The sequence below is a fragment of the Triticum aestivum genome, chromosome 4B (assembly GCF_018294505.1).
Source record: "Triticum aestivum cultivar Chinese Spring chromosome 4B, IWGSC CS RefSeq v2.1, whole genome shotgun sequence".
NCBI lineage: Eukaryota > Viridiplantae > Streptophyta > Magnoliopsida > Poales > Poaceae > Triticum > Triticum aestivum.
The window spans coordinates 41,314,126-41,326,516 of record NC_057804.1 but is presented as its reverse complement, the minus strand read 5'-3'; the positions used below and the strand labels follow the sequence as shown (position 1 = coordinate 41,326,516).

The 12,391-nt window shown below is 35.7% G+C and overlaps 1 long non-coding RNA gene across 2 annotated transcripts; it reads right to left on the bottom strand.

The window, feature by feature from the left end:
- Positions 1-8,781: 8,781 nt before the first annotated feature.
- Positions 8,782-12,372, bottom strand: LOC123094366 (uncharacterized). 2 transcript variants are annotated; one of them, XR_006445813.1, is made up of 3 exons: positions 12,092-12,372; positions 9,153-11,839; positions 8,782-9,051 (listed from the first exon to the last, which is right to left on the bottom strand). It is a non-coding gene; the product is annotated as an uncharacterized lncRNA (long non-coding RNA). The 2 variants fall into 2 exon arrangements; XR_006445814.1 differs by having other exon boundaries at positions 9,153-11,807.
- Positions 12,373-12,391: the final 19 nt, after the last annotated feature.

The window sequence follows — 12,391 nt, the reverse complement described above, 5'->3', positions numbered from 1 at the left end:
TTAAAACTTCATGAACATTTCAAATTATTACATCTATTTTTTGGAAATTTGCAATCAATTTTTGAAATTCATGAACTTTTGTATGAATACATGGATTTTAAATTTTATTTTTTTAAAAAAAATTGTAAACATTTTTTGAATCTTTGAACTTTTTTTCAAATTCACGATCATCATTGTGATTTTTCTGTATATTCTTGAACATTTGTCAAATCCACCAACAAATTTGCGAATTTTTTTATATTCATGACATTTTTGTAAATTCTTGAGTATTTTCTGAATCCATCAACATTTTTTAGTTCACCAACGTTTCTTAATTCTAAAAAATTTGAATTCTTGAAGCTTTTAAAATTCATGAACATTTTTGAAATCTAGGATATTTTTACGAGTTCTTGATGATCTTTCAAATTCACTATTTTTTAAATTAATATCTACATGATTTTTTTAATCTATAGACATTTTTGAGTTCATGATAAATTTTTAAGTTGATGGACATTTTTGAATTCATGAAGTTTAATCTAATTCACAATCATTTTGTAAATCATGAAAGTTTTCTAGAATTCGCTTTCTTCACATTCATGAATATTTTAAAATTTAAATAAAACCTAGCCAAATAAAAAAGGAAAGTGGAAACCCCAAAGAAATCACATGTGCCCGAAACTTTTGCCTCGGGCTTTCGCGTGTTTGTTTTAGAAACCCCTATAATTTTATCATACTCATAAAAATTACAGAGATTGTTGAGGAAATCGTTAACTAGTGGCTACTCGGTTGGCTGGCAAGTAGGGGATTAATAGGTTAATCGACAAGTTAATCGGCCATTTGACCAAATTAATGAACGTTTTATTAGTTTATCGGCTACCCGGTGACCCTACGAGTAGGGATTAATCTGCAGGTTAAATGGTTAGTCAGACGAATTCTTGAACATGGAGTACATGTAAACTGATTTGGATCTAAATTTGAAGAAAATATAAAGTAACTCCTATGACTAAGAATTACAATGAAATCTCTTGAAAACACCTTCTTTAGGGTATCAATCTCGGCGAGAAGAAATACTCCAAAGACTTCAGTAAAGAGGTTGCAATTGGACTAGAGCAATGATGTTGTCACTCTTTCATCCGCATGAACATTGCCAATACTGATTTTGAAAGTGTCTTGAGTCACCCATCCAAAAGGATGGGAAGCCTTGATCAATGAATGCACTTGGGCCGGAGACGATCCCCTAAAAGTGAAGTCTATCGGATCACAATATCTTCACCGTGATATTGATGAAAGATTTTAAATCCACAAAGAATCAAACCAACAAAAAAAGTTGGACACACCAACATAAGCTCATCAGATCCGAATAATCGAATATGCGAGGACAGAGAACTCTCTAATCTTATGGAACCGTGATACGTCTCCAACGTATGTATAATTTATGAAGTATTCATGCCATGTTTACAAAAATTCTATATGGTTTTGGTATGATTTGAATGGAACTAACCTGGACTCATGGGCCCATCTTAGCCCATCTTCACGTGATTCCAACACTGAAAAATCCTATAAATAGAGAAACCATCAGAAATAACCCTAGAACTTTGACTCCGCCGCCGCAAGCCTCTGTACCCAAGAAATACCATTTGGAGCCCTATTCCGGCACCCTGCTGGAGGGATAAATCATCACCGGAGGACATCTTCATCGTCCCGACGATCCGCATGATGAGGAGGGAGTAGTTCACCCTCGAGGCCGAGGGTATGTACTAGTAGCTGTGTGTTTGATCTCTCTCTCTCTCTCTCTCTCTCTCTCGTGTTCTTGGTTTGGCACAATCTTGATGTACCGCGAGCTTTGTTAATATAGTTGGATCATATGGTGTTTCTCCCTCTCTATCTTGTTGTGTTGAATTGAGTTTTTACCTTTGAGGTTTCATTATTATCGGATTCAATATTTTGGATTTGAAAACACTTGATGTATGCATTGCATGTGGATACCCGTGGTGACAACGGGGTGTTCTATTGATTCACTTGATATATGTTTTGGCACTCAACCCGCGGATTCCCAAGGTGACATTGGGGTAATCTATGCATAGGGGTTGATGCATGTTTTCGTCCTACTTTCTTCAATAGAAATCTTGGGGCACTCTTTGAAGTTCTTTGTGTTGGATTGAATATTATGAATCTGAAGTTGTGTGATGCATATCAAATAATCAACTCACGGATACTTGTGGTAACATTGGAGTATCTAGGTGACATTAGAGTTGGTTGATGCGTATCATATGGTGTTATTTTAGTACAAACTCTAAGGATGTTTGTGACACTTATAGGGATGGCTCAATAGATTGATCGTAAAAGATAACTTTGAGGTGGTTTGTACCCTACAATAATTTCATCTATGTTCTCCGTTAGATAAGAACTTTGGAGCGATTCTTTATCGCATGTTGAGGGATTTTTATATGATTCAACTATGTTAGCACTGTTGATAGATTGCACTAGTGAAAGTATGAACCCTATGCCTTGTTTCTAAGCATTGCAATACCGTTCGTGCTCTGTTTATCACTTGGTACCTTTCTGTTTTATATTTTTAGATTACAAAAACCTATATCTACTATCCATACTACACTTGTATCACCATCTCTTTGCCGAACTAGTGCACCTATACAATTTTCCATTGTATTGGGCGTGTTGGGGACACAAAAGATTTCTCGTATTTGATTGCAGGGCTGTTTGAGAGAGACCATCTTCATTCTACGCGTCCCACGGATTGATAAACCTTAGGTCATCTACTTGAGGGAAAATTGCTATTGTCCTACAAAACTCTGCGCTTGGAGGCCCAACACGAGTCTACAAGAATAAGTTGCATAGTAGACATCAAGCTCTTTTCTAGCGTCGTTACCGGGGAGGTGAGTGCTTGAAGGTATGTCTTTAGATCTTGCAATTGAATCTTTTAGTTTGTTGTTTTATCACTAGTTTGATTTATAAAAGAAAACTACAAAAGATGGAATTGAGGTTGCCTCATATTATTCGTCTTTATAATGTCTTTGTTGAAAATGATGGATCGGAAAATTGTGCTCAATTGATAGAAGAAGAATTCAATAAAAATGTTTGGCATAAAATCTTTGAATGATAAGCATGACTTCAATGTTGCTAGTATGAATTCTTTGAATATACATGATGCTAATGATATGCAAAGCATAAGCTTGGGGATGCTATGTTTGATGAAGATGATACTATTAGTCCCCCAAGTTTTGATGAGAATATCTATTATGATGATTGCATGCCTCCTATTTATGATGATTACAATGATGAAAGTGGGTTTGGAAGAGTGTCAACTCTTAGTAATAATGATCCCACTATTTTGGAGGGTGTTGAATCTTATTTTAATAATTATGAAAGTGGATTTGGAGAGGTCATGACTGTATTTAATGATGAATCCACTATTTTGGAAGAGGTTTCAATTGACTATGATAAAAAGTTGCTATGTATGATGATTACTGTGATGATATGTATGTTATAAAGAATAATGATAAACATGAAACTTGTCATCATAATTTTTATTTTCAATTGGATTATTCCAATAAAGTATCGCATGATAGTTATTTTGCTGAGTTTGCTCCCACTATTATGAATGAGAAGAAAATTGCTTATGTGGAGACTAATAAAATTTTATATGCTTGTGGATCATGAAAAGAATGATTTATGTGATAGTTATATTGTTGAATTTCATGATGCTACTGAAAATTACTACGAGAGAGGAACATATGCTTGTAGGTATTGCAATAATATCAAATTTCCTCTCTATGTGTTGAAAATCTTGAAGTTATGCTTGTTTTGCCTTCCTATGCTAGTTGATTCTTGTTCCCATGAATTGTTTGCTCAAAAAAATCCCTATTCATAGGAAGTGTGATTCATGATGCTCTCTTTATGTTTCAATTCTTTACTTTTATGCGAGCATCGTTAAAATCATCATGCCTAGCTAAAAATGCATTAAAGAAAAGCGTTTGTTGGGAGACAACCCAACACTTATACCTACTGTTTTTGTGTGTTCACATGATTAAGCTACTGTAGTAATCATGTTTTATAGCTTTTGTTTCAATAAAGTGCCAAGTAAAGCCTTCGGGATAGTGTGGATTATAGTTGACACTATTCTGTGCAAAAGCATGAACTTTTGCGCCCAGTTCTGGAATTACCATAGGTCACTGAAACGAGCTAAAATTCTGAAATTTTAACACATGATTGATATACAAATTTCCCACGTTGACCTAATTTTTTAGAATTTTTGTAGTTACATAAGTATAGTCATTATTCAGTTCTTTACAGACTGTTCTGTTTTTGACAAATTCTATTTTCAATGCATAGTTTGCTTGTTTTATAGTTTTTATGGCTTATATTGGTCAATATAAATTGTAGAAATTTTATGTTACTGTATGAATTATATGGAAAAAATTATGAATCTTGTCTTGACAGTACCCAAGTGAATGATTTGTTTTATTATACTAACGCATCTCATGAAGTTCCGTTAAGTTTTGTGTGATTGAAGTTTTCAAGTTTTGGGTGAGATATCGATCTGAGAAGAATAAGGATAGGCAAGACCCTAATGATGGGGATTACCAAGGCACCTCAAGGTAATATTCAAGGAACACCCAAGCAACTAAGCTTGGGGATGCCCCGGAAGGCATCTCCTCTTTCGACTTCAACATTATTGGTACCTCACTTGGAGCTATATTTTTATTCGTCACATGATATGTGTCTTGCTTGGAGCGTCATTTACTTTAGTTGGATTTGCTTGATGTTATTTAGAATAATGTTTTGTATCTTTTATTTCAATAAAAGTCTCAAGTATAGCCTTGCCATGCTTATTTTGCAAGTCTATGAGTTGTTGTTTCAAAACAGAAAGTTGCACGCTATTGCGTGGATTCTCTAGAAAAGTATGAATGTGATCAAATGTTGAAATTTTGACAGAATAAGCTATGATAAAATTTCTATAGTATGGTAAATTTTCATAATTTTTGGAGTTAAATAAGTATGTATCCTTCTTCATCCTTTACAAACTGTTTTGTTTAGACAAATTGATGTCATGTTTACATTGTTTGCATATGTTTGCTTGTTTAATGAATCTATTTGAGGATAGAAGTATTAAACATGCAGAGACATTTAGTATGCAATGTTAAATTATAATTTTAGTAATTTGTTACAGTAGAAATGATAAGGTTTTGCATTGATTTATACTAACTTATCTCACGAGTTCTTGTTGACTTTTATGTGGATGTAGTTTTTAAGATTTAAGTAAACCATGATATGAGAGGAATTAAGGAGACACAAGAGCACAAGCTTGGAGATGCCCAAGGCATCCCAAATTAATATTTCAAGAAGTATCAAGCATCTAAGCTTGGGGATGCCCTGGTAGGCATCCCACCTTTCTTCTTCAACAACTATCGGTTAGTTTTGGTTGAGCCTAAATTTTTACTTGTTCACATGATATGTGCTATTCTTGAAATATCATTTTATTTTGTTTTATTTCCTATTTGAATAAAATACCTAAGATCTGAAAATTTTAAATGAGAGAGTCCTCACATAGTTAATTACTCATTTGATCTTCATTTATACCTTTTTGGAGTAGTTTGTCATTTACTCTTGTGCTTCGCTTATATCCTATGAGTAAATTGTTGAATGAATTGAACTAGCAGGGTGACCCGCACATTTGCGCGGCTAGAATTCCTTTTTTTAATTCTTGGTGGGTTTCTCTACCTATCTTCTTTCCGTCATGTGAGTGTTTAAATTAATAGAATGCAGCTACAATGTGTTCAGAAACATTATTAAACTTCAAAACATACTTTTCTACAATTTGCATACATTTGTGGTTATTTTGGTTGTAGTTTTTATTTGTACAATGTCATATACCTGCATATCCATATACATAGTTCCACATTATCTCATATATTAATACAATTATCTACACCTCTTCCTGCTCTAAATGAACGTAATCGGTGAATGGTGGAAAATTTCCTTAAATATTCTCTCATTGGGGATCGTTTGCCGCTCATTTGGTTTTCATTGACTATATTTTCAAGCAAAGTGAAGCTATTTATTATATTCTTGACATGAATTAGCGATTTTTTGATTAAATATTCTCATTTATAGTTATATTTGGTATTGCTTTCTCCACCAGTTATTTCCCACTTGACCAAATATTATTAAATTTTTTGTTGTTGTCTCATCATTGAATTGACATGTCATTTAAATTTTGTAGAAAGATAATAGACAAAACGCGCACCTCCGAAAAAAGATAAGACTTGGGAATTCTGCTAATTATTCTATTTTTAAACACATTCGTCCATGAGAAAGGTCACACCCTACAATACAAAGCCACATAATTCTATACTAATATTCATATTTCTCCCTTTTACTACTCTCCATTGGTCACTATTTTACCCATGGCAAAATATAAACTGATGTGCCATGTCATCATTTATATACCATTTGAATACAAAAAAAAGATTGTAGTTGGAATGTGTGTCCTGAGGATACATGACGAAAATCCAGCTAGAACAATTTGTAAGTGTATTATTGTTGTTAATGTTATTGGCATGTGACAACAGATGACTAATGGTACCGAGGTTAATGTCCTACAATGTGAAACTGTTTCATCAATAATTAAATGTCTAAACTTAATGTCCTCGTCCCCAATCTATGTCAAAAAAATCTATGTCACCACTAACTCTCTTGCAATTGTGTTTTGAGATAACACAATATTACATATGTCGGTCTTCCACGCATGCCTCTAGATGTTGGTAACAATGTCCTCTCACTCCGAAGTGTTTATGTTGCCTCGCCATATGAGGCCAAGTACCTGTTGCAGTATATTAATTTAAAGATGGTATTAAAGTTTCTCTTGTTTTTTTCGAAACGGTAAAGTTTCTCTTGTCAAGTACTCTGCATCAACTTATATTCTACCTAGATTGGAATCAGATTGTGATTTATTTTTAACTTTAATTTTATGTTCACTTTACGTGTTAAATTTTATATTTAAGGCCTATAACTTAAGTTTATATAAAGGAAATATATTTGACACTTAGTTTATTATTAGTTCACATCCAAATCAAGTTGTATTCTTTCTCTATCTAATTAATAAGAGATCTATAGTGTCATTAACGGGAATACTAATAATGCGTGGACGTGTCTTCTCGTGTCTTCCAGCACGACGGGTGTTGCGCTGTTTCATCTGTGTGACCGGCCACGCATGTCTGATGTCGTGCTGCATGCTACTGTCATGTCTAACGTATGGGTAATATTGTGAGAGTCGCATGGTAGCACGGTTTGCGCGTTAATTAGTTCATTCCATTATTATTTTGAACGGCTTAAAATCTTGATCAAGCACAATCAACTATGTATCTGGTGAAAACCTTTCTCTAAGTTCTTTTGTAATGCGAGCGTGATCTACTTTTGAATGTGCTCCAGTTAGACTCAGCTTGTACGCATGTTTTCCCTAATTTTCTTTTCTAACCTATATGTATCCAATCGGTATCAACCTGGATCGTGTCAAATGATGTGCTGCATATGTGCGTTTATTCCCAATCGGCGTTCCTCTTGTTTGCTTTCCTGCCAAAAAAGACTAATGTGTACGTATGCATGTTGGATTGCCCATAGAGGTACTCTAGAAAACACCGTCCATACACGTTTATTTCTGATAGACGTTCATGTAGTTTTTCCTAACAAAAATGTGTATCTATGCATGTTGGACTCTCCGTTGACGTATTTTCTTTTGTTAAAAAGACCACCAATCGACGTATCAATGATGGGATTTGTACATGATTTATATTTTATGTAACCTTTCATCTTTTAATACCAGACGTTATACTTAGATTTTTTATATTTTGATATTGTACATGTCAGTGGAGCTATTTAAGACTTTGATAGGATCAACGAATCAACAATTTTGAATCACTATTTTTATACGAATATGTTATTTGTAATTTTAATATTGAATGTAAATCACTGATAAATATATAGTATTTTCCTTCGACAATCGGAATATTATCAGTATATTAACATATAATTTCACAAAATTCGGCAATACATATTCTTCTCAGTCTATATTCATCACTTTCCAACGACATGTAAAATTGCATATGGTAAAAAGGTATTTTGTTGGCGATATGACATTGTTATTCTTACCTGTCTACCCCATATACTTTTGCATATATTAGAGGTCAAAAATTTTAAACACTGACAACATGTTTACCTACGCGCCTTTTATTTTTAAATGAATAGGGCAATTTTTATAAATGTTCATTGCAGATGCTTTCACGTGGTCTTTCTCATAACTATGTTTTTCATGACGAATACATGAATAAAACTGAAGCATTTGCATCCATATTACTTCCTGGTAATGTTTAGAATATCAACAATTGTAATTAGAGCGCGCACCATGATTTATTACTATTTCTTGCTAGAATAGAAAATAAATTATTGTCACTTCAAAGTTCACATATTTTGGGTCCAGTTATCGATCCATGACTTATTACAGCTAACATCCTGTTGTTGGCATGCTTTATTCGATTTTTCTTTGAGAAAAGGCACACTTTATTATATTAATTATATTAAAAAAGTATTTGCTAATCTCCTGGCACCCATATCCTTGTTTCGTATATATACATACACTAGCACAAGGGCCCGTGCGTTGCAACGGGCATACAAATTTTAGTGGTTTTCTAGTGGTTGAAATTTTGTAAAAGCATAGAAGACCATGCGTTACAGTGGATACAAAATAAATAAGCATGTACTTAGAAACCCAAAAATATTTTACCAATCGAACAACTTCTATTATTTGGTGGTTCAAATTGAATGGTGTCAAAGATACACATCAACATTGTCAACTAATAGAATTTGCAAATAATGCCAGCTCAGTAGTCATGTGACATGTTCCCAACTGCAACAGAGAAGATTCTATTTTTGCTTTCCATGTAGCTTCAAAATAATGTATTGCCTATCATAGATATTTACTCGTTCTCACTGCCATTCTACTGGCAATTCCACAAGGCAAATCTATGCCTTCTTCTTTCATAGCAGTGAACGCTGAACCTGGACCATCAAAGAGAAGACAATTTCTCATCAAATTGCCCAGCACTGTAATGAGAAGAGAAGCATCCACAAAGTAATAAACAAACTGAATCTGAATGTACCTAATCAAATGAAGGTGGCGACCTAGCATAGATATTTCACAACCGCAAGGCTCGAAGAATCAGAGAAGTCAGAAGCCTGCTATGTATAATATGTAGGCATGTCTTCTTACTTCATGAGTCTCTTATCTACTTTCCAGTAGGCAAAGTTTTGTAAGCAGACTTATCTTACTTGACAATCCTTGCTTCTTTCCAGATTTCTTGAGAAAAGTGACACCAGTGGTAAATCTGAAGTTGATGAGAGTGCTAGGATGCTAAAAGATGCAGCTGAAAGCTCGATTTCATATTCTATTTAAAATAATAGTCAGTGCTATTACTTGTTGGTAGTGACTGCAAAACGTTGAAATTTTCACTTTTTAGCACAAAACACTGCTACAGAAGAGTACTGGGAAAGTGACACCATGAACATGAAAAATTGCAGGACTACAGAGTAAAGAAGCCCTGCTTCCAGATATTAGCTTATGCTGATAAACACAAAAATGATATGGTTATTGCTGCTAACCAAGGGAAGCCCCAGCATCTTCTCCCTTCGTTAAAGCTTCATCTATCTCCGGGGCACCGGAGTGATTCTTTGCCCAATCATGTATAGTTTATGGTCATTGGTCAGCATACATATACACTTCAGCGCGGGGTAATGAAAATAGAACATGGTAAATTTTAGTGCTGCTGCTTGTGCAAAACTTAAGAAGAAGACACACACAAGGCTTCAGTTATTAACTATCGGGTCACAGTTACAAATTCTACAGAGAAAAAAGTATCTCTTCAAAAATCCTTCTATTGCCTGCTGCTATTCCTCTCCTTTTTTCCATCACTTACCAATCAAATCCCTTGATTTCGGTATCTAGTTTTGCGGTTGCAGAGACACGCGCACACACGAGCTCAGATACGCGTACCAACAATGCACGGGCATGAGGTGGAGCAGAAAGAACTGCCTCAAATTGCAGGCTTCGTGTAGGAGGCCTATGTAGCCTCTGCTAAAAATCATAAAATGAAATGTTGCTTTACAGATGATAATGATTTTCCATCAATGATCAAAGCTGATCCAGTTCAAAGAACGGAAAGACAAAGAAGGTGGACCTGTGGGATAGATCAAGCCTTCCTTGGTGGTGCAGTAATAGTCGCGGTACACACTCCTGCAGTGCACTACCTAACACAAAGTTCTTTATTGCTTTCTCAGATATAGAGAATAACTAAATATTTCATATTTTTATATTAGTTTTTTTTAAACATTTTTGCCACTCTCTATGTCTCCACTAATTAGACTGAAAAATAGTCCACTAAACTAATGGCCGATTGATTTTTGTGAGGTTTGGCGGCCATCACTTTTTCAGGACAATCTAGCCCTTCGTTCTTTATTTGAAAAACAAACTCTACAATTGTTTCATCCATTACCTCTGAAACTCAGGGATCGGATAAAGGTCATTGGCATATTTCTATCTTCAAGGAAGGTTCGTGACAATGCACTGACATGTTTAAGGGTCGCAAATTTTCCGGACCTGCCATATTACCTCGTTGAGATATCAGATCAACCATCATCATGTACTTGTGTTGTAGCATCTCCCATCTTTTGTGCTACTATCTAAAAGAGGTATGGATTGGAGAAATTCATGGTAAGTATTGATCTATAGCCGGTACCCTGTTAGTGTTTTCATATGCAAGATCATTTTTGTATTGTCACGACACATTGGTTATTGACAAACTATAAGACATACTAAAATTCGTAATATAACTTCCAAAACGGAAGAAATGCATTTCCATTACATATGGCACAATTTCTAATGCTGCATCAAAAGGTTTGTAAATGGAGTGTAGTCTGTTGCATCAAGTTCCTCTATTGCACGTACCATATCATTGAATCAGTAAGGTCTAGGCTTCTATACTCCCGTTGTAAGGGATGAATATTGTGTCCATTTACATTCGATAAGCATGCCCTACATTCATCTCATCACTTTCTTAAATTAGATGCAACTTTGAAATGGTTGCTCTATTACATTTCTCTACACTCAAAACTGAACTTGGTTCAGTTAGACAAGAATTGTAGAGTGTGATATTTCTTTACTTCGTAGCTCTCCAACTATTTGCTCATATACTTAAGCCTAAGTAAAATATGTTGCATCATATTTGTAACCGACATTAGCAAAATTATGTTGCATCATATTTGTAACCGACATTAGCAAAATCATGTTGCATCATATTTGTAATTCTGTAGATACCTTGGCGATAGTAGCAAAATCCTTAACGCAAACCAGTAATGCAGGTACGTGGTACCTAAGAATATATAAATGCGCTAACTTGCAGCAAGAACTCCTTTAGGTATTACCACTATTATTGCGAAGCACATCTACCAGAAACTTTTTTTTAAGGGAGGAACATGGCAGTAGCCAATTTATTTGGTTCTCTTCATTAGTAAATAAAAACAGATACTAAAATAGTTATCCAGGAAGGGTAGCTTCCCAGTTGTAATCATACCTAATTGTAGAACTCCGGGTATGATCTAGTGTGAATGTCACACCTCCTGACCTCCAGATGTGTTAGCCGGAACAACCAAATCGATCAACATATTGTATTGGCCTGCTTGGGATGTAGCTAGTAGGTCAGCTAGCTTTGATTGGTGAAATCAATCCAGTGCCCTGCTTGGACGTAGCTAGTAAATCAAGCCTGCCGAAAACGTCCCAAACACCAGGAGGAATCTGCTAGTTAGTAATAAAATCGATCAACAAAGATGGTATATGTTCAGATCTTCGAGAAGCATGAACAAATAGTCCGCAGATAATCAATTTGTAGATTTCCTAGCTTATGCAGAAGTACAATACATCATCTATCCAGGACCAGGAAGCACCACTAAGTTATGGCATGCTATTATTCACTTCTTTTTGTTGCCAATGAACACTAAATTGACCACTTGCTACTAACAAAACTGAGATTACCAGAAGCAAGCCCACCTGATCTCACGGAGCTCGCTGCGCCGCCGCCATGAAGGAAAGATTGATCCACCACCTCCACGAATCCAAGGGAGAGGAAGGAAAGAGAGAACCAGTCAATGAATTCCGATCCGTCGTCCCGAACTCTGCTTCTGCGCTCGCCCAACCTCGAGCGAGGTGGGTACGCTAGGCGGGGCAGCAGGCCTCGAGGTCCTTTGCTAGCGTGGCGGGGGCACACGACGAGGGGCGTGGTGGCGGCGGAGGGCGGTGCGGCGCGGGGCTGGCTGGAAGTGGCGGCGGCGGGCGGGGCGGTGCGCAGCG